The sequence below is a fragment of the Heteronotia binoei genome, chromosome 2, assembly GCF_032191835.1.
Source record: "Heteronotia binoei isolate CCM8104 ecotype False Entrance Well chromosome 2, APGP_CSIRO_Hbin_v1, whole genome shotgun sequence".
Taxonomy (NCBI): Eukaryota; Metazoa; Chordata; class Lepidosauria; order Squamata; family Gekkonidae; genus Heteronotia; species Heteronotia binoei.
In genome coordinates, this window is record NC_083224.1 from 175,536,143 (window position 1) to 175,555,804 (window position 19,662).

Sequence of the window (19,662 nt, forward strand, 5' to 3'; positions counted from 1 at the left end):
CTGCCTTAATTCCACTGGTGTCCCCCTGTTGGTCAGGTTATCAGCTTCTTGGATTGCGGAGCCTGGCAGCAGCGTCCTCCCCCGCCCCTCCTGCCTCCAGTGGTATATGGCAACCATAGTCTTTGGGTATGATAACGAGATTCCAAGAGGTGTGTGTGTGTGGGGGGGGGGGGGGAACGTGGCAGCTTGCTTCTTGTATTTTGTGCTGTTTGATGGAGCCTTGGAACCAATTCTTCTGGAATTGAGGATTAAAAGCGGTTCTGCCATCCATCCAGGCAAGACAACAAAAAGCCTAACCAGCTTTTTCTTTTGAGCTGCTAGGCTGGAGATTCCCAGCCCAATTGCTGTAGTGGAGTGGCTCTGGTTCCCAGTGGATGAAACCCTTTTTGCAAGCACAAGAAGAGGAGAAAAGGAGCCCTGTCTCTGTCTGATGAGGCCATAGACAACCTTCCTGGTAAGGGACAACTACAGATAACCTTCCTGTAAGGGATTGCCTCAAAGTGTTTTCAACACACTGGGTGGAGCTAACATCAGAGCGCACAGTATCTTCTGCAGATAGCCCGTTCTCCCTAAGAGGCGGAGGACATCTTGGGTGTTTCCCACCGTCCAATCAGGGAGGCAGGAATCTTAAAAAACTTCCCCTTCCTGTGGATGTGGGAACCACCCTCCTTCCAGTTTATTTCCTGCCTCGACAGGGAGTAGCAGCGTTTAGGCTAGGTTCCTACCCTTTCTCATTACTTGCCTATCTCTTAAAAAAAAAAAAAAAAAGATACTTTTTCTTTCCCCTCAGTTCCTACCTTGCTGTTCATCTCCTGATATTCTACCTCAGATTTTTTTTCTGCCTTCTCAATCCGTCCTTCAGTCCCTCTCAGCTTCTCTGCCTCCTTCCCCCCCCCCCACTTTCTTCAGCGCTTCAGAAGCGGCGCGGCTGTTTAAACTCAAGCCGCGGCCGAGCGCACAGCATTCAAGCCGCAGAGGAGAGGGAAAATGACGCGTCGGTCAAGAGACGCGTTCATGGACGACGACCTGGTTCCTGACGCCTGGCGCGGAACCGAGAGGCCCGCCTCCGGAGCCGGCATGTCTTCTAAGCTTGCCTCGGCTACCGGCAACGTGCCCTGTAGGGGCGAGAAAACCCAAAGGCGAACGCAGGCGGCGCTGGTCTTCCCCAGCCACGGAGGAGGCTTCCTCGTCAGGGCTCTTCCCCACTGGCAGCGGCCATCTTGGGGAGCGCAAAAAGGCGCGAAACGGGGACAGACCTCAGCCATGCAGCTTCCAGACGCAGGAACGTCCCGATGCCAACCTCCTGGCGGGAGACTCAGTTGCAGATGTGATCCAACCTGCGCTGGAAGCCACGCAGACCTGCCAGCCCCAGTCGGGCTTGGGTAACGTACCCTTTATGGGGCCCTCCTTTTTTACTGAGTTTCTGGAATCAATAAAGCAGACGGTGGGGGCAGCAGTCAGGGCATCTGGCCATAGGAGACCCAGGTCCCCCAGGTCCAGTTCCCCCTCCAGATCACCTTCTCCAAAGAGGTCCAGAGGTAGCTCCAGCCACCATAGGGCTTCAAAGAAACCTCTGCTCTGTGACCAGATGGAGAGCGAAAGATCCATTTCTGAGACCCACTCTCATGATTCCTATGGGGGAGATCGGGAGGAGGGCGAATTCTTATCTGATGAGGAGATAGAGGACGTTGCAGTTCCGGAACCCTCATCACGGTTTTTTCAAGGCAGAAGAGTTCCAACCTCTTTTAGCCAAGGTGCTGTCTGCTCTAGACTTACAAGCATCACCCGAGGAGCAGGAGTCTCCCCACCCACTAGCCAACCCTAGAAACAAACCCAAGGGAAATATGGAGTTTTTCCCCAGATTCAGATCCTCTGAAAAGGTTTTTCCCTTCCCTGAGTTCTTTGAGCGTCAGTTGAAATCTGAGTGGGCCAAACCTAGTACCAACAGACAGGTACCCAATTCTATCAAGAAGCTCTATGAATTACCTGCCTTTGCTAACGATATGCTGCAAGTACCATTGGTGGATGCACCAATCGCAGCCTTACAGTCTGTTAGCCTAACAGCCTTACAGTCTGTTAGCTGAGGATGGCCATGGCTCGGTGCGAGACAACTGGGACAAAAAGATAGACTTGGCCTTGAAGAGGAGCCACGAAGCTACGGCTCTGGCCATCAAGGCAGCTGCGGCCACCTCTATAGTTTCCAGAGCAGCGATCGTCTGGATAAGACGGCTTACTCAGCTACTGCCGGACGTGGATAAACGGGTCCTGGAAGGTACCAGCAGACTCCTTAGGGCCTCCGAATTTTCAGCGGATGCCTCATTAGATGCCCTCGCTTTCTCCGCTAGAGCAATGGCATCAAGCACTGTAGCAAGGCGGGGGTTATGGCTCCGGGCTTGGCCGGCAGACGTGCACTCAAAGTCCATCGTGTCAGCATACCCATTCCAGGGAGAAAAGCTATTTGGAGACACCCTGGATAAGATCCTGGTGGAAACACGGGATAAGAAAAAGGCCATGCCCAAGTATCTGCGACGCTCCGATAAGAGAAGCTTCGGGTCTGGTTCCTTTCGTGCCTCCTCCAGCTTCTCCAAACCAAAACAGGACTTCAGAAGAACAACCTGGGGACAGTCCAAACAGTTTCCAAAAGGGCTTCTCCAATTCACGATTCCAGAGGAATCAGCCCGATAGGTCCGACAAATTTGAGAAGGGCCCCAAGCCCAACAAAGCATGACTGGAATTCTATTCCAGTGGGGGGCCGTCTACTACACTTCCAGCAGGCGTGGGCGGCCTCGAGGGTCGATGTTTGGACGTTGGAAATTGTTTCATGTGGTTACCCCATAGAATTCAAAAGGGCACCTCCTGTTCGTTACTTGGTGTCTCCTCTTCGCTCAAACCCAGAACAAAAAAGCATCACCCTCAAAGCAACTCAACATTTGCTGCAAATTGCAATGATAGAACCTGTTCCTCCATTGCAGAGAGGTCAAGGCGTCTATTCCATCTTCTTCACGGTGCCCAAGAAAAACGGGGGCTGGAGAGCGATTCTAGACCTGAAATTTTTTAAACAGACATATCAACCTCCGTCACTTCAGGATGGAGTCCATCAAATCTATAACGGAGTCCCTGCACCATCAGGACTACATGTCTTCTCTGGGCCTAACAGAGGCATATCTGCACATTCCAATCCTCCCAGCACATCGCAAGTTTCTTCGTTTTTTGCGTAAATGGGACTCGCTACCAATTCAGAGCCTTACCCTTCGGCCTGGCGACGGCACCACGGGTGTTCACCAAGGTGTTGGTGAACCTGATTGCAATCCTCAGACAGAGAGGGATACATGTGCACCCCTTCCTCGACGACCTGCTGATAAGATCCTCGTTGAGGGAGAGTGCGGAGCAGGACGTTATACACACCATATCCTGTCTTCAACAACACGGGTTCATAATCAACATTCCCAAGAGTCATTTACAACCGTCCCAGAGGCTACAACATCTGGGTATGGTCATCGACACAAGGATGAATTCTGTTTTCCTCCCAGAAGACAAGATACTGAGGACCAAGGCATTGGTGCTCCAGTTAGTGCGGGAACCATTGTCATCTCTCCAGACCCTGGCACGACTTATGGGTCTTCTAGTCTCAAATCTGGAGGCGCTTCAATGGGGTCGCTTTTCACACCAGACAACTTCAGATGTTTTTGCGCCCTTATCAGATCCAGATCATGGAGAAGCGCCCTATGTCGTTGTCTGTTCCCAAGAAGGTCAAGGAGAGTCTCCTGTGGTGGACGAAGGACCACAACCTGCGTCAGGGGAGAACGTTCCTCGTAGAGAAGGAAATACAGCTCCTTTCAGACGCCAGACTTTCAGGTTGGGGGGCGACCCTCAACGAGATACCTACCCAGGGCCAGTGGACACCCGAGGAGGCGAATCTTCCCATCAACCTTCTGGAACTCCGTGCGAATGGACAATATCGCTGCCAAGGCCTATTTAAACAATCAAGGGGGGTCCAGGTCGACTTCCCTTCGCAAGGAGGCCGTGAAACTGTTCGAATGGGCGGAGAGACATCTAAAGTCCATAAGGGCGGAGCATATCAAGGGGACTTGCAATATCAAGGCGGACTGGCTCAGCCGGGAGAGCATTCAATCGGGAGAGTGGTCTCCCAACAAGAAGCTTTTCTTAACGCTTCGGCCCGCCGGTGTTGGACCTCTTTGCGTCTTCTCAGAACCACCAGCTTCCTCAATTCTACACGAGGTACTACCACTACCAAGCGGAGGCCACGGACGCATTAACTTCTCCCTGGCCGCAAGGCCTTCTATACGCCTTTCCCCCAATCCCGATCATTCCGAGGTTGCTCAGAAGGATCAGGCTGCTAAGGGCCGACATCATTCTGGTTGCTTCCTGGTGGCCGCGACGTCACTGGTTCTCATCAATCCAACAGATGTCAGTAGCGGAGCCGCTTCACTTACCAATCTGTCCAGACATGCTGTTACAGGGCCCGGTGTGGCATCCTCATACAGACTGGCTGAGGTTGACCGCTTGGAGGTTGAACGGCGCTCTCTCCTAGATCTTGGTTATGCATGTGACGTGACGATCACCATCCTAGCATCCAGAAAAAGCTCCACAACGCGGATCTACGACATGTCCTGGAAAGCCTTCCACAGATGGTGTCGGAGAAAAGCCGTGGACCCGTTGCATCCTTCTGTCCCCAAGATCCTACAGTTCCTTCAGGACGGTCTCCATTCTGGATTGAAGCCAGCTACCCTCAAACGTCAGGTGGCAACCTTATCCTCAGTTCTCCAGCAGGTGGACGGCGTGGACCTCTCATCTCACCCCCATATTCGACGCTTCCTTAGAGGAGCCTCCATGAGTTCTCCACCACAAGTACATCGGTTTCCTACCTGGAGATTGAACCTGGTACTCTCGGCCCTAACAGGTCCTCCTTTCGAGCCCTTAAGTTCTGTATTCCTAAAGTTCACGCGTATGAAGACCATCTTTCTGGTGGCAATAACATCAGCCAGAAGAGTTTCAGAGATCGGGGCCTTATCGGTTAAGAGGGAACTGTGTGTGTGTTCCACAAGGACAAGGTGGTCCTCTATCTGGACCCTACCTTCCAACCGAAGGTCTCTTCTAGATTCCATCAGAGTCAAGAGATCAACCCACCATCCTTCTGTCCGGATCCCAAGCATCCCAAGGAGCGCACATGGCATACCTTAGACGTGCGAAGAGCAATTAAGGTCTATCTTACAAAACTGAATCTATCCGAAAATTAGACTTCATGTTCATTAATATAGCGGCTCCTAGACTGGGACAGAAGATGTCCAAATCAGCAATTAGCTACGCCATCAAGCAGTGTATATCGGAGGCGTATAAGGCGTTAAACCTTCAAGTACCACCAGGGATCACTGCACACTCAACCAGGAGTGCGGCCACCAATGCTGCCTTCAACAGGAATGCCTCCATAGAGGAGGTGTGCAAGGCAGCTACGTGGGCATCTATCTCCACTTTCATCCGACACTATAAGTTGAACGCATATGTGTCGGCGGACGCAACTTTGGCAGACGAATCCTGCAACACGTGCTGCCTGAGTAGGACGATCCCACCCTGTATGACATACTGCTATGGGAGCACCCAAGATGTCCTCCGCCTCTTAGGGAGAACGACCCTTGGCACTTACCGTGAGGGGTCCTTCTCCTAAGAGGACAGGAGGACATCTTGCCCTCCCCTTCTTCTATCGTCCTACCCTGGGCAGCATCTATGTATCTGGATCTAACTTCTTCTCCTGTAGTCTCACCTACAGCTGTTGATTACTCTTTAACACAGGCTACCTGTAGTTTACATGTTTTTTTCTCAGTTTCTATACGAGTTTATTTCAGTCGGTTTGGGAGGCTCATGCCAAGTTTTTGTACCGACCACCAGTTAGCTCACCTTTTTTCATAGCAGCGATGTTTGCAAGAGTTCTTTACTGCTTCTCGGAGTCACCCGAACTGGAAGGAGGGTGGTTCCCACATCCACAGGAAGGGGAAGTTTTTTAAGATTCCTGCCTCCCTGATTGGACGGTGGGAAACACCCAAGATGTCCTCCTGTCCTCTTAGGAGAAGGACCCCTCACGGTAAGTGCCAAGGGTCGTTTTCAGTATTCTGAGGGACATTATGATTACAGAATCCTTCAAAACACCAGTGGGGTAAGGGAGATCATGTGCTTACACTACATAATAGGAGACACCATTTGGTGCGTTCTGACCATTCTTCACTTAGAAGAATGGAATGTTCAGAGCTATTTTATGCAACTGAATCGTGAACACTTCCTGATAAAACCACCAGTTGTGACACACTTTCAAATTGTTAACATGCAGTCAGTAAATTCAGACAACCCAGGGTACTCACTAGATCTCAGTTCAGGAACCATGTAACTCACTGGCTGGAAGAGATATACATTGACAAGGGATATATCTCAGTGCCCCATACCCATGTATTGCTTTGTCCTTTAAAGTATTGCTCAGGTATCTACAATCAAGCGGTCTTGCATCCTTGGGAGCCTGTTTGGTGTCGTGATTAAGTGCGTGGGTCTTATCTGGGAGAACCGGGTTTGATTCCCCACTCCTCCACTTGCAGCTGCTGGAATGGCGTTAGGTCACCATAACTATCGCAGGAGTTGTCCTTGAAAGGACAGCTTCTGTGAGCTCTCTCAGCCCCACCTACCTCACAAAGTGTTTGTTGTGGGAGAGGAAGGTAAAGGAGATTGTGACCACTCTGAGATTCAGAACGAAGGGTGGGATATAAATCCAGTATCATCATCTTCTCCTTACAGGCATTTGAAGGTCTCTGGTTTGCACGCTGAGCAGTGTCGCAAGGATGGGATCCTTACCGGAATGTCAGGTAGGACCTGTGCTTTTATTTCATAATGCCAAGATTGCTGGAGGGGTTGACGTCCCTGCAGAAGAGTTCAAAGGATGCAAAGCTACAGTTTTTGGAACACGTGGCAATTCTTAGTATAGTGAGTATAAATAGGCAGTCGGTGAGTATAAATGGGCAGTCTTTGCAGTGGAGGACGGTAAGCAGTGGGGTGCCGCAGGGCTCAGTACTGGGTCCCATGCTCTTTAACTTGTTCGTAAATGATTTGGAGTTGGGAGTGAGCAGTGAAGTGGCCAAGTTTGCGGATGACACTAAATTGTTCAGGGTGGTGAGAACCAGAGAGGATTGTGAGGAACTCCAAAGGGATCTGTTGAGGCTGGGTGAGTGGGCGTCAACGTGGCAGATGAGGTTCAGTGTGGCCAAGTGCAAAGTAATGCACATTGGGGCCAAGAATACCAGCTACAAATACAAGTTGATGGGGTGTGAACTGGCAGAGACTGACCTAGAGAGAGATCTTGGGGTTATGGTAGATAACTCACTGAAAATGTCAAGACAGTGTGGGGTTGCAATAAAAAAGACCAGTGCCATGCTGGGAATTATTAGGAAGGGAATTGAAAACAAATCAGCCAGTATCATAATGCCCCTGTATAAATCGATGGTGCGGTCTCATTTGGAATACTGTGTGCAATTCTGGTCACCGCACCTCAAAAAGGATATTATAGCATTGGAAAAAGTGCAGAAAAGGGAAACTAGAATGATTAAAGGTTTGGAACACTTTCCCTATGAAGAAAGGTTAAAACGCTTGGGGCTCTTTAGCTTGGAGAAACATTGACTGTGGGGTGACATGATAGAGATTTACAAGATAATGCATGGGATGGAGAAAGTAGAGAAAGAAGTACTTTTCTCCCTTTCTCACAATACAAGAACTCATGGACATTCGATGAAATTGCTGAGCAGTCGGGTTAAAATGGATAAAAGGAAGTACTTCTTCACCCAAAGGGTGATTAACATGTGGAATTCACTGCCACAGGAGGTGGTGGCAGCTACAAGCATAGCCAGCTTCAAGAGGGGGTTAGATAAAAATATGGAGCAGAGGTCCATCAGTGGCTATTAGCCACAGTGAGTATATATATAATTTTTTTGGCCACTGTGTGACACAGATTGTTGGACTGGATGGGCCATTGGCCTGATCCAACATGGCTTCTCTTATGTTCTTATGTAAGCAGGGAGGGGGAAAGAGTGCAAGAGCATGAGGGCTCATTCCCCTACTTGCCTGGGAACTAGTTAAAGGCTGTGAAGTAATAATGTTCATTTTCACAGATGCGTACATATTGGTACATCCCTGTTCATTTGTCTTCTTGGCACTTTGTGCAGGCTTGTGCAAATGAAAAATCCAGTCCGAATTTTTCCCAGCATGTGGGAGGCCTGTGTATTGTTAGCTGCAGTTTCTGATAAAGTTGCTGATGTGCTGATTAAGCAGCAGCTGTGCCTCCTCCAGCTTGTGGGCATCACGAGCGAATAGTTCATCAGAGTCAGTTTCCTTACCGATGCTTCCATGAGTTAATGGCCTATTCTGAAGAGGTGTTTGAGCGCTGCTGGTTGATGCAGGTGGATGTGCTCTCTCTTCATTATTTCGGGATGAAAACTGGTGCAGCATCTTAAAACTGCTGGATAGTTTGATAATGTATCGCTTGCTCTGTGGGTTATTTTTTAATCCGTTCTTGGGCAAGCTGTGCAAATATCGGTTCTGTAAATTTCAGAGTGATTATGCTGAGGAGGGAAATGCCAGGTGGGGAGAGAACCTATTGGCTAGCACCTGTAATGATGGAAGGAGAGATGATGGAGTCCATCTAACTAAAAGTTAATGCAGTTCATCTCCAGCTACACCGTGTTCTGTTAATGCAAGGATCACATAGCATGATTTTCCACTGATTCCATATTCTCAGAGCTGCCATTGGTTCTGTTGCTAAACTTACATGATTCCAAGTAAGTAACATGATTTTGAAATGGAGCCAATAGAGGCTCGACATGGTGGTCTGTAGATGGTGAAAAAGCCAGGGTGGGGGCTGAAGATGTTTCTTCCCATGTACTGTGGTCACAAGCAGAAAAGGGCTGTTGTGCATCTAAGGCAGGGGTGACTAAACTGTGGCTCAGGAGCCACATGTGGCTCTTTCACATATATTGTGTGGCTCTTGAAGCCCCCACCACCCTGTTGGCTGGCTTGGAGAAGGCATTTGTCTCTTTAAACCATTTCGCCAAGCCAGCCGATGGCTTGAGGAATGTATTTAAAGTTAAAGTTGCTTTCTTTCCACCTCTCTTTCCTATCTATTCCCTCCCTCCCTCCCTCCCTCCCTGATTGAGTCAATCCATCTCATATTGAGTCTTCCTGTTGTCCTGCTGCCCTCAGCTTGTCCTAGCATGATGGTCTTATCCAGTGACATCTCTTGATGGAACCAAAGTACAATAGCCTCAGTTTAGTCACGGTAGCTTCTTGGTTAGAGTTTGGACTTGATTTGATCTAGAACACGCTTATTTGTATTTTTGGCAGTCTCCACTAAGGCCAAGATCCAATATTGTTTATTATTGTGGTTTCAAAATAACAGTTTTAAAAAAATGGGGTGGGGGGAATCAGTGACTTGACTTGCTACAAAGAAAATAAATGTTTGATTTCCCCCTGCTCAGAGAAAGGAACTGATTAATAACCAAGAGTGCCAATTGGAATAGAACAGGAAATACCTAATTAGGCTGCAAAGAGAAAAAGAAGCTGACATTTGGCAAGCCTTGGCACTTTTATTGTATTATAAGTTTTTTAAAAAACCAAACAAACCACCAATCATCTGAAAAAAGTTTGGGAGGGAGATGCAGAAAGTATGAAGAGATTACGGAATGCAACAGACTGACCACGTTGCCATGTGGATTATCTGGTTTGGTTTTTGTTTTGTTTTTTTGTGACAAAGGGTGCAATTCTAAACAGGTCCAGGAACTCCTCTGCATATTAGGCCACACACCCCTGATGTAGCCAATCCTCCCAGATCTTACAGGGCACTTCTTACATGGCCTACTGTAAACTCTTGGAGGGTTGCTACATCATGGGTGTGTGGCCTAACATGCAGAAGAGTTCTTGCTACAAAAAAAGCCCTGAACAGGTCTACCGAGAATCTTACTCAGGTGTGTTCAGTATGGCCTACTCTCAGGAAGATACATTTAGGACTGTAAGTTAACAGTACAAAACTAGACAGAGTCACCTCCTCCAACTGGCCTGGATCAAAATGTCCTGTCCTTGTAACAGAGGCTTAATGCATACAAATGGATAGTTTGGAGCAGAGGTGTGAAACTCATTTGTTACAAGGGCTGGATCTGACATAAATGTTACTTTATCAGGCCAGGCCACTTGCTGCATAAGTGTAGTGCCAGGTACAGGAGATAGAAACTGTATCTAGGACAGCTGCTGATAAGCTCAGAGTTGGTGTATCCTCACTGCAAGGCCTCATGGGCTGGGAGGGGGGGTGCAAAGGAAGACCCACATAGGTAAACTTGGAGAGGCAGCAGTGCAGCACTGGGCGGATGCTCCCATGGTGCTTGACCACTGCAGACAAGGTTGTACCGCCGTGCTAAAGACACAATGGTGTAGCTCCGCCCACTCCCCCCAGCACTCTTTCCTTTGCGGCTCTTGCTCATGGGATGCATAACAGACCTGGACAGGCCAGTTCTGGCCCCCGGGTCTTATGTTTGACACCCCTGGTTTGGAGCATTTCATGACAAAGAAGTAAATGGCATCCCTTTAAACCTCAAGTAATGCGACAAGACTTTTTTTCTCTCTCTCTGGGCAGCTGGCAACCCTAGTTTAAGAAGATTTTAAGGATTTTGCATTGATTTGGGACAATTTCAGACTAAGGGAGTAATGTGGAGCATGCCTTTGACAGTGTCGCTGCAATGGCAGCATCCTGCAATTTTTGCCACAGAAATAATATATAAATCCTGTCTTGGATTCCTTTAGGTTTTGGAAGGTGAGGCCTGAGAGGGTCTGTAACTGTTGACTCTACCTACTGTGCAAATGATCACAATGCCATCTTGCTGGCATTATTTGCAAGCTGCCCTGATCTTCTGAAGATGACTAGCTCACTGCCTTACAAGCAAGATGCATCTCCCCCACTGTGCTTCAGGAGGACTATACAGGATCTCTGGTGTCCATGGTAATGGCATGACAGAAGGGTCCTGCAGTCCAGCATTGCTTTCAGCCAAATTTAGGCTTTCTTGTATCTCTGCATTTTAACGGTTTCTCCTTTTTCCTTCCTTATTTCTTATCTGTTTGGGGGAAAGAGGACAGCCATGTTCAAAGGCTCCATCTTCAATACCAGGGTGCCGACTGTTGTCTTTCTGGCCTGCCAAACTTGCCACTTTAGAATCTTGGATTGGACCAGAGGTGACCAAACTGTGGCTCAGGAGCCACACGTGGATCTTCCATACATACCGTGTGGCTTTTGAAGCCCCCACTATCCTACTGGCTAGCTTGGAGAAGGCATTCTCTCTTTAAATCACTTTTTCAAGCCAAGCCAGCCGGTGGCTTGGTGAATGCATTTAAAGTTGCTTTCTTTCCTTCCTTCCTTCCTTCCTTTCCTTCCTCCGTCCCTCTAAAAATCTGATGTTCATGTCTTTCAGCTCTCAAACAGCTGACATTTATTCTATGTGGCTCTTACGTTAAGCAAGTTTGGACACCCCTAGATTAGACGGTTCCTTTTGGGTCTGATCTCAACAGGGCAAGTTTTTGCATTGCATTCCAGCCGTTGACACTAGGTGGTGATAGAGCACAGATCATTGTTAACAGGCCTGCATTGCTAAGGTTATTTCTGGAGAAGGCTAAAATTTTTTGCTCTAAAAAAAAAAATAATCTAATTTAGAGGAACACAAAATTGACCTCAGTTGAGCATGCAGGAGATCACAAGTACCGAATAAGATCAGAAGCTAAACTTGCAAGGAGTTCATAAAGAGTCTGAAGAGTTTTGTATTTCTCCATCTGTGATTTACTTAATATTATGTAGTTCTTTTGTTACATACCCTGGTAACTGAAAGATGGTAAGTGCAGGCACAGCAAGAGGCCTGCTACTCAATGCAAGTAGAGGAAACAGAAGCAGTGAGATATGGTGGATAAAGTGTTGGACTAGAATATGAGGAACTGTGGGCCAGGCATTCACAGGCAAAGCTACCTCACATGGGAATATTGTGAGAACAAAAATGGGAACACGATGAGGCTGTAAGCAGTACTGAGCTTCTTTGGAGAAAGGCAAGATAAAAATGCACTGGACGCATCAGCCTACTGTAATGGCTAGCAGAGTTTTGTACTGGGATTTGAGGAGTCCTGGATTCAAATCCCCATGAAGTCTAATTGGTGACCTTGGGTCAATCACTCCTTGGTATTTGTGAGGATTGATTAGAGGAGGAGAGAAAGATGCACATTTTGAGCTCCCAAAAATGACATTTATGGAAAGACTTAGATTATAAGTACAGCAAGAGAAGTGTATGTTCAAAAGTTCTGTTTCACACAATGCAAATTCTACATGGTATCATATGCAGGAGATTTGGGAGGGGGCAGAGTTAGAGATTTGTCAATTGATCATTCTGGATCAGGGGTGGCCAAACCTGCTTAACCAGCTGGCTTGACTTGGAGAAGTGATTTAAAGAGACAAATGCCTTCTCCAAGCCAGCCAACGGGGCAGTGGGGACTTTGAGAGCCACACAATATGTGTGAAAAAGCCACATGTGGCTCCCGAGCCACAGTTTGAGCACCCCTGCCCTAGATCTATCTCCTTCTGACTGCTGAGATATAATGCTGTTGGTTTGGATTACCACTTGCCAGAGAGAGGAATCTTTGTTTATATAAATCATTTTGATGTCACCTTCCCACTGAAATGGGCTCACCTGTTATAGGAATTAATGGCAGGAAAAGAGGAAATCCCAGCATGAGATGGATTGATTCAGTCAAGGAAGCCAGGACCCTCACTTTCCAAGACCTGAGAAAGGCTGTTAACAATAGGACATTTTAAAGGTAAGGATGCCAACCTCCAGATGAGACCTGGAGATACCCTGGACTTATAGTTCATCTCCAGAAAACAGAGATCAGTTCCCCAGGAGAAAAATGGATGCTTTGGAGGGTGGGCTCCCTGGCTTGGTACCCCACTGAGGTCCCTGTCCTCAGGCTCCACCCCCAAATCTCCTGGAGTTTTCCAGCTTGGAGCTAGCAACCCTGTTTGGAGGGCATTAATTCATAGGGTCACCGTAAGTCAGAAGCAGTGTGACAGCACATAATGCACATGCTATAGCTGCATCTAACTTTTTGTGATGATGCATATGATAAGATTATTGGAGGTTTATGTATGTTCAATGTTGTGAACTGTTCTCCTTGCAACTTAACTGGTCCCCCCCCCCCCCCGAGTCCAAGTTGGAGGAAGACTCCTTATGCTGGAGGAAGGCTTCTAATTTTGATGAATCAAGTGGTCAGAAGCATGCCCCCCTATTGCTTTGCTATACCCCTCATCCCTGGAGAAATTATGCAGCTGTGTTTTTTAAAAAAACCCCTCTAAACTGATGGCTGATTGACGGTCTGAATGAATAAATGTCTGTGTCGCTTTTCAGAGGGGAAAGACTGATAGGTTCAAATTGCCAGGGAGTGTGCCTGTCATGGGAACGATGCAATTGGGTGGAAGCTTGCCTTCTGTAGTGAGTAAAAAAGGAATCCTTGGTGACATTTTAAACTGTTAATATCGGGGTATTTCTGCATCCTAACGAGCTGTCGGCTGGGCCTCCCATCCAAGCATGGCCCGATCCTCTCCATCTGTAGGGTGAAATATTTCAGTCTCTTATCTCTCTGCTCGTTCATTAAGTCCGCTTCATTCCATGTGCATCGCTGCAGAATCTCAGTTCCTGTCTTTGCCTTCCTAAAGGAGCAGCAAATCCGCCGCTCTCCGTATTCGCTGCTTTGGCACAACCGTTCCGAAATGCTGCATCTTCCTTTTCAAACAGGAGCAGCTTTTGCTTTTTTAAAGCAAACTTTGCTGTCTCCCTCTCCAGAGGTTATCAGGCCCTTAATGACAGATTTCAGATAACTTGGGCCGGAACCTTGAGCGAATGGGATTTAATTAAACCTGTGCAGTCTTGTCAAGTTTTTTCTTAAGAAGAACAAATTCGAAATCTTTAAGAATCAGCACAGAGCCTCTCTCCAAGAAAAGCAAGGGCAGTTCCGTGCAGCCCTATTTCCGCCTCCTTGGATCTCTTGTGGATGCCCGGGGGTCATTTCGTAGAAAAAGAAGTGCAGGAGCTGATTAGCATGACTCATTTGCACATGCCACATACCCCTGACATCACCAGAAGGTGTACTAAATCATATCAGCTCAGCTTCTACCTTAAAATGCTTCTTGAATTATAATGGTCATAATAAAACCTTACTCCCATCATACTTTTAAGATTACTTTCTCCTGTATGGCCAAAGTGGCATGATGAAGATTTCCATCTGTCTGCTTGATAGGTTTTGGTTATTTCCCTATTTTTTGTGGGGGGAAATATTAGCAAGTTTGCCAGATCATAGAGTTCAGCAAAATTCTCCAGGGGGCTTGAACAATGGAGCCCAGAAGCAAGGTTTTTTTTAGTGGGGGGTGGTAAGTAAGAAAGAGCACAATAAAATTTAGAGGTTCTGGAACTCCATTACTGTGAGCTCCTGCCCAAAATGAGACCTGCGGATGCCAAAACTTGTCTGAGTGAGGTTAATCCTTACAGCTTACGCAGACAGCTATGCAGACAGTCTGATCCTATGCATGATTTCCCAGCACTAAGTTCTGCAAAATTCAATAGAGATTATTCTTCCTGCAGGCAAACCTGCTAGTCCCTGTTGATATCCACACCAAGGAACAATGGACTGGGGGGATCCTCCATGCAAACCATTTTGCTGACTTGTGGCAAAGTACTATGCCAATGGACCTACAGGGTAAGGAGTGGTGTGGCAGTTCAATGCCTCACCGTTTCTGATTTTTGAGGCATGCTCTTCAATCCAGTAGGGGACACTGGTGTGGAGAAACAGGCTTCTTTGCTGTGCATAGCCAATCCATACCTGAAGAAGAAGAACTGCAGATTTATACCCCACTCTTCTCTCTGAATCAGAGACTTACAATCTCCTATATCTTCTCCCCCCCACAACAGACACCCGGTGAGGTGAGGTGGGTGGGACTGAGAGGACTCTCACAGCAGCTGCCCTTTCAAGGACAACTCCTGCGATAGCTAAGGATAACCCAAGGTCATTCCAGCAGCTGCAAGTGGAGGAGTGGGGAATCAAACCCGGTTCTCCCAGATCAGAGTCCATGCACTTAACCACTACACCAAACTGGCTGAATGGTTGGATTTCTTCTGCTCCATTGAATTCTCAATTTATTTTGCACATTTTTACTGCTAGAGTCGCAGAGTTGGAAGGGGCCATCCAGGCCATCTAGTCCAACTCCTTGCTCAGTGCAGGATCAATCGGAAGCATCCCTGACAAGCGCTTGTCCAGCCACTGCCTGATGACTGCCAGTGAGGGGGAGTTCATCGCCTTCCCAGGCAGCCGATTCCAGTGTTGAACTACTCTTGACGTAAAAAAATAAATAAATCCTAATATCCAGTCAGTATCTTTCCACCCGTAATTTAAAAACATTGTTGTGAATTCTATCCTGTGCTGCCAACAGGAACAGCTCCTTGCTCTCTGCTAAGTTACAGAAGTGACAGCCTTTCAAATACTTCAAGACAGCAAGCATGTCCACCCTCATCAGGGCTTTTTTTGTAGGAAAAACCCATCAGGAACTCATTTGCCTATTAGACCACACCCCTTATGTCACCATTGTTTCACACAGGGCTTTTTTGTAGGAAAAACCCAGCAGGAACTCACTTGCATATTAGACCACACACCCCTGACGCCAAGCCAGCCAGGACTGCATTCCTGTGCATTCCAGCTCAAAAAAGCCCTGCCCCTCGTCCTCCTCTTCTCCAGACTGAACATTCCCAAGTCCTTCAGCCATTTCTCATAGGGCTCTGTCTCCAGGCCTCTGATCATCCTCGTCACTCTCTTTTGCACCCGCTCCATTCTGTCCACATCCGTTATGAAGTGAGGCCTCCAGAACAACACACAGGTACTCCACATGCTTTTTATCCTCAGGACAACCTTGTGAAGTAGGTTAGGTTGGGAGAGTTACCGACCTCAAGGTCGCCCAGGGAGTTTCATGGCAGAGCTGGGAATTCGGGCCCCGGCATCTCCCCTACTTCAGGGTGTACTGATGTCAGCCCTGCAGTTAAGCATCCTAGCTCACCAGTCGCTTCTCCATTGAAAACTGCACACACACAGCTTTGCAGGGGGAGAAGTGGCTTCGAATTGTGTGTCTGCTGCCAACCACAGACTTCCGCCCAAGACAAAGTGAGAACTGGTGTTGCGTCTGCAGCAAATAGAAGAGAGAATGCTGACTTTTTGGCCAAGCGGAGGTGCTGAGTTTTCCTGATTGCTATTTCTGTCTCTTAAAATCGTCTTGCCTCAGATTTAGCACTTGATCAAACCAACAACCCAAAAGCAAGAAATCCGTTAACTCTGTCCTGAAAACTGGGATGGAGGCCAGGACTGGGATCAGCAAAATGGGGACATTGAGTCAAAAAGTATATTGTGATGAACCAGCTCCAAGGCTTGGAGGCGGAAGCTTGGGCAAGGCAGGGGAGAAAAACAACCTAGTTTCTGTTCAGACAAAGAAAGATGACAAACTCCAGCCTAATGGTCTTGCAATCTAATTCAGAGAGGGCCAAAAATAGCTAGACAGAGCATAGCTGATAATAAATGTCTTAATGCATTTTTTTTTAAAAGAGAGGATCAATTAAATCGATACTGATTTTCTAAGACTGCCAGGAGTATGCCCATTCATCCCAGGAGGGGGCGGGACATGAGGAGATCAAGTGTCTGTCAACACAATGATGTCACTGCATCAGGCAGTGCTGTAGGAATTCCGAGGGTCTTTTTAAGACAAAGTTCTTGCACCCTTGGATGCTGCATTTTATTGTATTTATTGAAAATAATTCATTTTGTGGTTTTTTGAGAGCTGCTTTGGGTCCATGTTGGGAGAAAAGCAACATGCAATGCCATAAATACAAAACTAAATTATTTGTTCTCTCTCTGCGTTTGTGTCCGGAAGGCTTTAAAGAACTCTGCAATCTAATGATGAAAACGATGAACAGTGTTCCAACCTTGGCTTGAGCAGGTGGTTCTTATCAAGAGAAATAAAGTAAAAAGTGTCCTGATGATTACTAGAAGGAGTTTCTTAGAATTACAGGTGGGGTTTTGAGGAAGTAATGGAGAAGGAGAGGATGGTCAAAGGCTGCGTATTACTGAATGCTGTTTGCTTGGGGTTCATAGCTCCACCGTTTCTGCTGTGTTTGTTGGTTTCTCAGAAACATCTGGTTAGCCTTTGTAGAAAATGGAATGCTGAACTAGATGGGTGCCAAGGCCCTAGTTTGCCTAGGCCACCAATAGGCTTCCCAATCCCCAGGTCCCAGCAGGGGATCCCCAGTTTTGCAAGCTCCTTCCCATCCCCAATCAGTTGGCCAGTGCGGAGAGGCCCTGCCAAAACAGCCACAGTGTGCCTTTCCACTTCAAAGGCTAGAAGAAGCTTGGAAACAGCTTGCTTTTTAGAAGTTATGTGTGTGCCTTGTTAGGGAAACTGCTCTCAAAATGAGATTGGGGAATTAGATTGAGAGACAGTTGTCCCAATAGGAATCTTTTATTATCTGTGTATACCAGGCTCAACCGTTCAGATAGTCAATGCTCAATAAAGGACTCTAATTTAATAAAAATCAATTGTAATTTATTCAGAATAATAGTTCTTTCATACCAGGTAAAAATACAAAACATTCACACATTCATACAGGTCTAGGAAAAATAGATAGATTGATAGGGACACATATCAGGGTAGACATACAGGGCGATATTTACCATCGTAGTTCTTCCAGGAAGGTTCCAATGGCGACATGAGAGGACAGGGGAAATGGACCCAAAACTGTGGCTAGAATTGGGGATGGATCTAGACAGCGGAAGGTGGGTTGCTGAATAGAAGCACACATGAGTGGAGTTGGGTCAGAGGTTAAATAGACTCCCTTAGACCCTTAGGTGCTGGGAGGTCTTGGGGAGGAGCAGGGGGAGGCTCTATGATGACCAAGGAGGCTGGACATCCCTTGCTGACACCTAATTGGATGCCAGTTTTGACCAATGAACTTCACCTTAGTCTGGTGAAGCTGGAAATTTCCAAGCTGCAATGCTGCCTGGGGCGGCTCCAAGGTATTAGACTGGGGTGAGAATGGGAATGGCTGGATACTTAAGTTTAAATGGGATTATCTGGGAGGGTGACAATAGGTAATCAAATATTGGCCTAGGTATCCCCGGTGTAGACAAAAGGCTTGATGAAGACAGGAGATGTTCTTCCTCTTATCTCATCTTCTGCTGGGCAAGAGTTATTGTTCTGGTATTGCTGAGCAATTAGGATCAACAGTTGAGCTATTAATCCATTCATAAAACAGATGGGTTGCTTGCAGGCTCAGGGTGTGTACGTGTGACTTTCCCACTAAGAAGGAATGAGTCTAGCCTGGCAGGGTATGCTTGGATCAGGAAAGCAAGATGGATTCTGCTGTTGTTAGCTTTAGGTCCATGGAGCCAGGCTGGAAACATGGTGGCCTGGCTTCTTCCACTGCAGTGGCCAAGACTGGGCACACAAGGAGCAGCTGGAGCATGTCTGTAGTTCTGGCCAACACTCTTCAGAGATGTAGAATGCAAAGCTGCCACATTAGCCTTACAAACTGTAAGCAAAGTCCACTTCTTAGAGCAGATGTGTGAGAGTCAAATCTCCAGGCACCCTGGCAACCACACTGGCGATCACAATGTCCACATGTATGAAAAGTAGGGGGCTTTTCCTCACAGCCTTGAAATCTGTAGGAGCCAGGCTGAATGGGAGTGGAGCGAGCTGGAAGAACGACATGGCTGCTCCCAGTGAACTGCTAGAACGGAAGATAAACCAGCACAACAAATGGAGGGTTTGTTTTACATTCTTTTCAGGAGTCATTTGCACAGTAAAATAGAGAATAAAGAGTAAACTAGAATGTTTGGTTTCCCTTTGTTAGTCTGAAGAACTTGGTTGAATATACAGCAGATGCAACAATTCTGAGTAAATTGCCTCAATAAGATCACAAAAGTGAGGGATTACAGACTTTATTTTGGTGGCTGCTCTGTATATGTGTGTGTGTGTGTGTGTGTGTGTGTGAGAGAGAGAGAGAGAGATGATGTGCAGCAGCTGGGGGATAAGCAAATGAAGACTGCATTCAGGGAAACTGCACTGCTGTAATTTTATTTATTTTGTGGAATGTGAAGGTCTCCTGGTTCCATCCCCAAAGTCCTCAGATATTTTTTGAGTTAGATTTGGCAACCCTAGCCATGAAAAACCTTGGGCTAGTGCAGGATGGGCCTCCGTACCAAAAAGGTTGGGAACAGCTGTTGTAGACTTAACCTTGGGTCGTGCATAGGGAAGGTTTCAGTAGTTACCGTGAGAGATGACCAGACTGTGATTCAGATTTTTCACTGTGGGGGACACAGAAGAACAAAAGACTTGGCCTCCATGTTCCTAGGGCAAAAATGGCAATCACTCTCCAAGCTCAAACTGCAGCTGGGTTGGGCAGCTAGTTGCCTTGCAAGCAGGGAATCCACTGCCCGTCTTCCACGCTCCAATGTACAGAGAACAGACAGTGCTGCATTACTCTATTCCATCTGTGGAAACGCTCAAGAGTT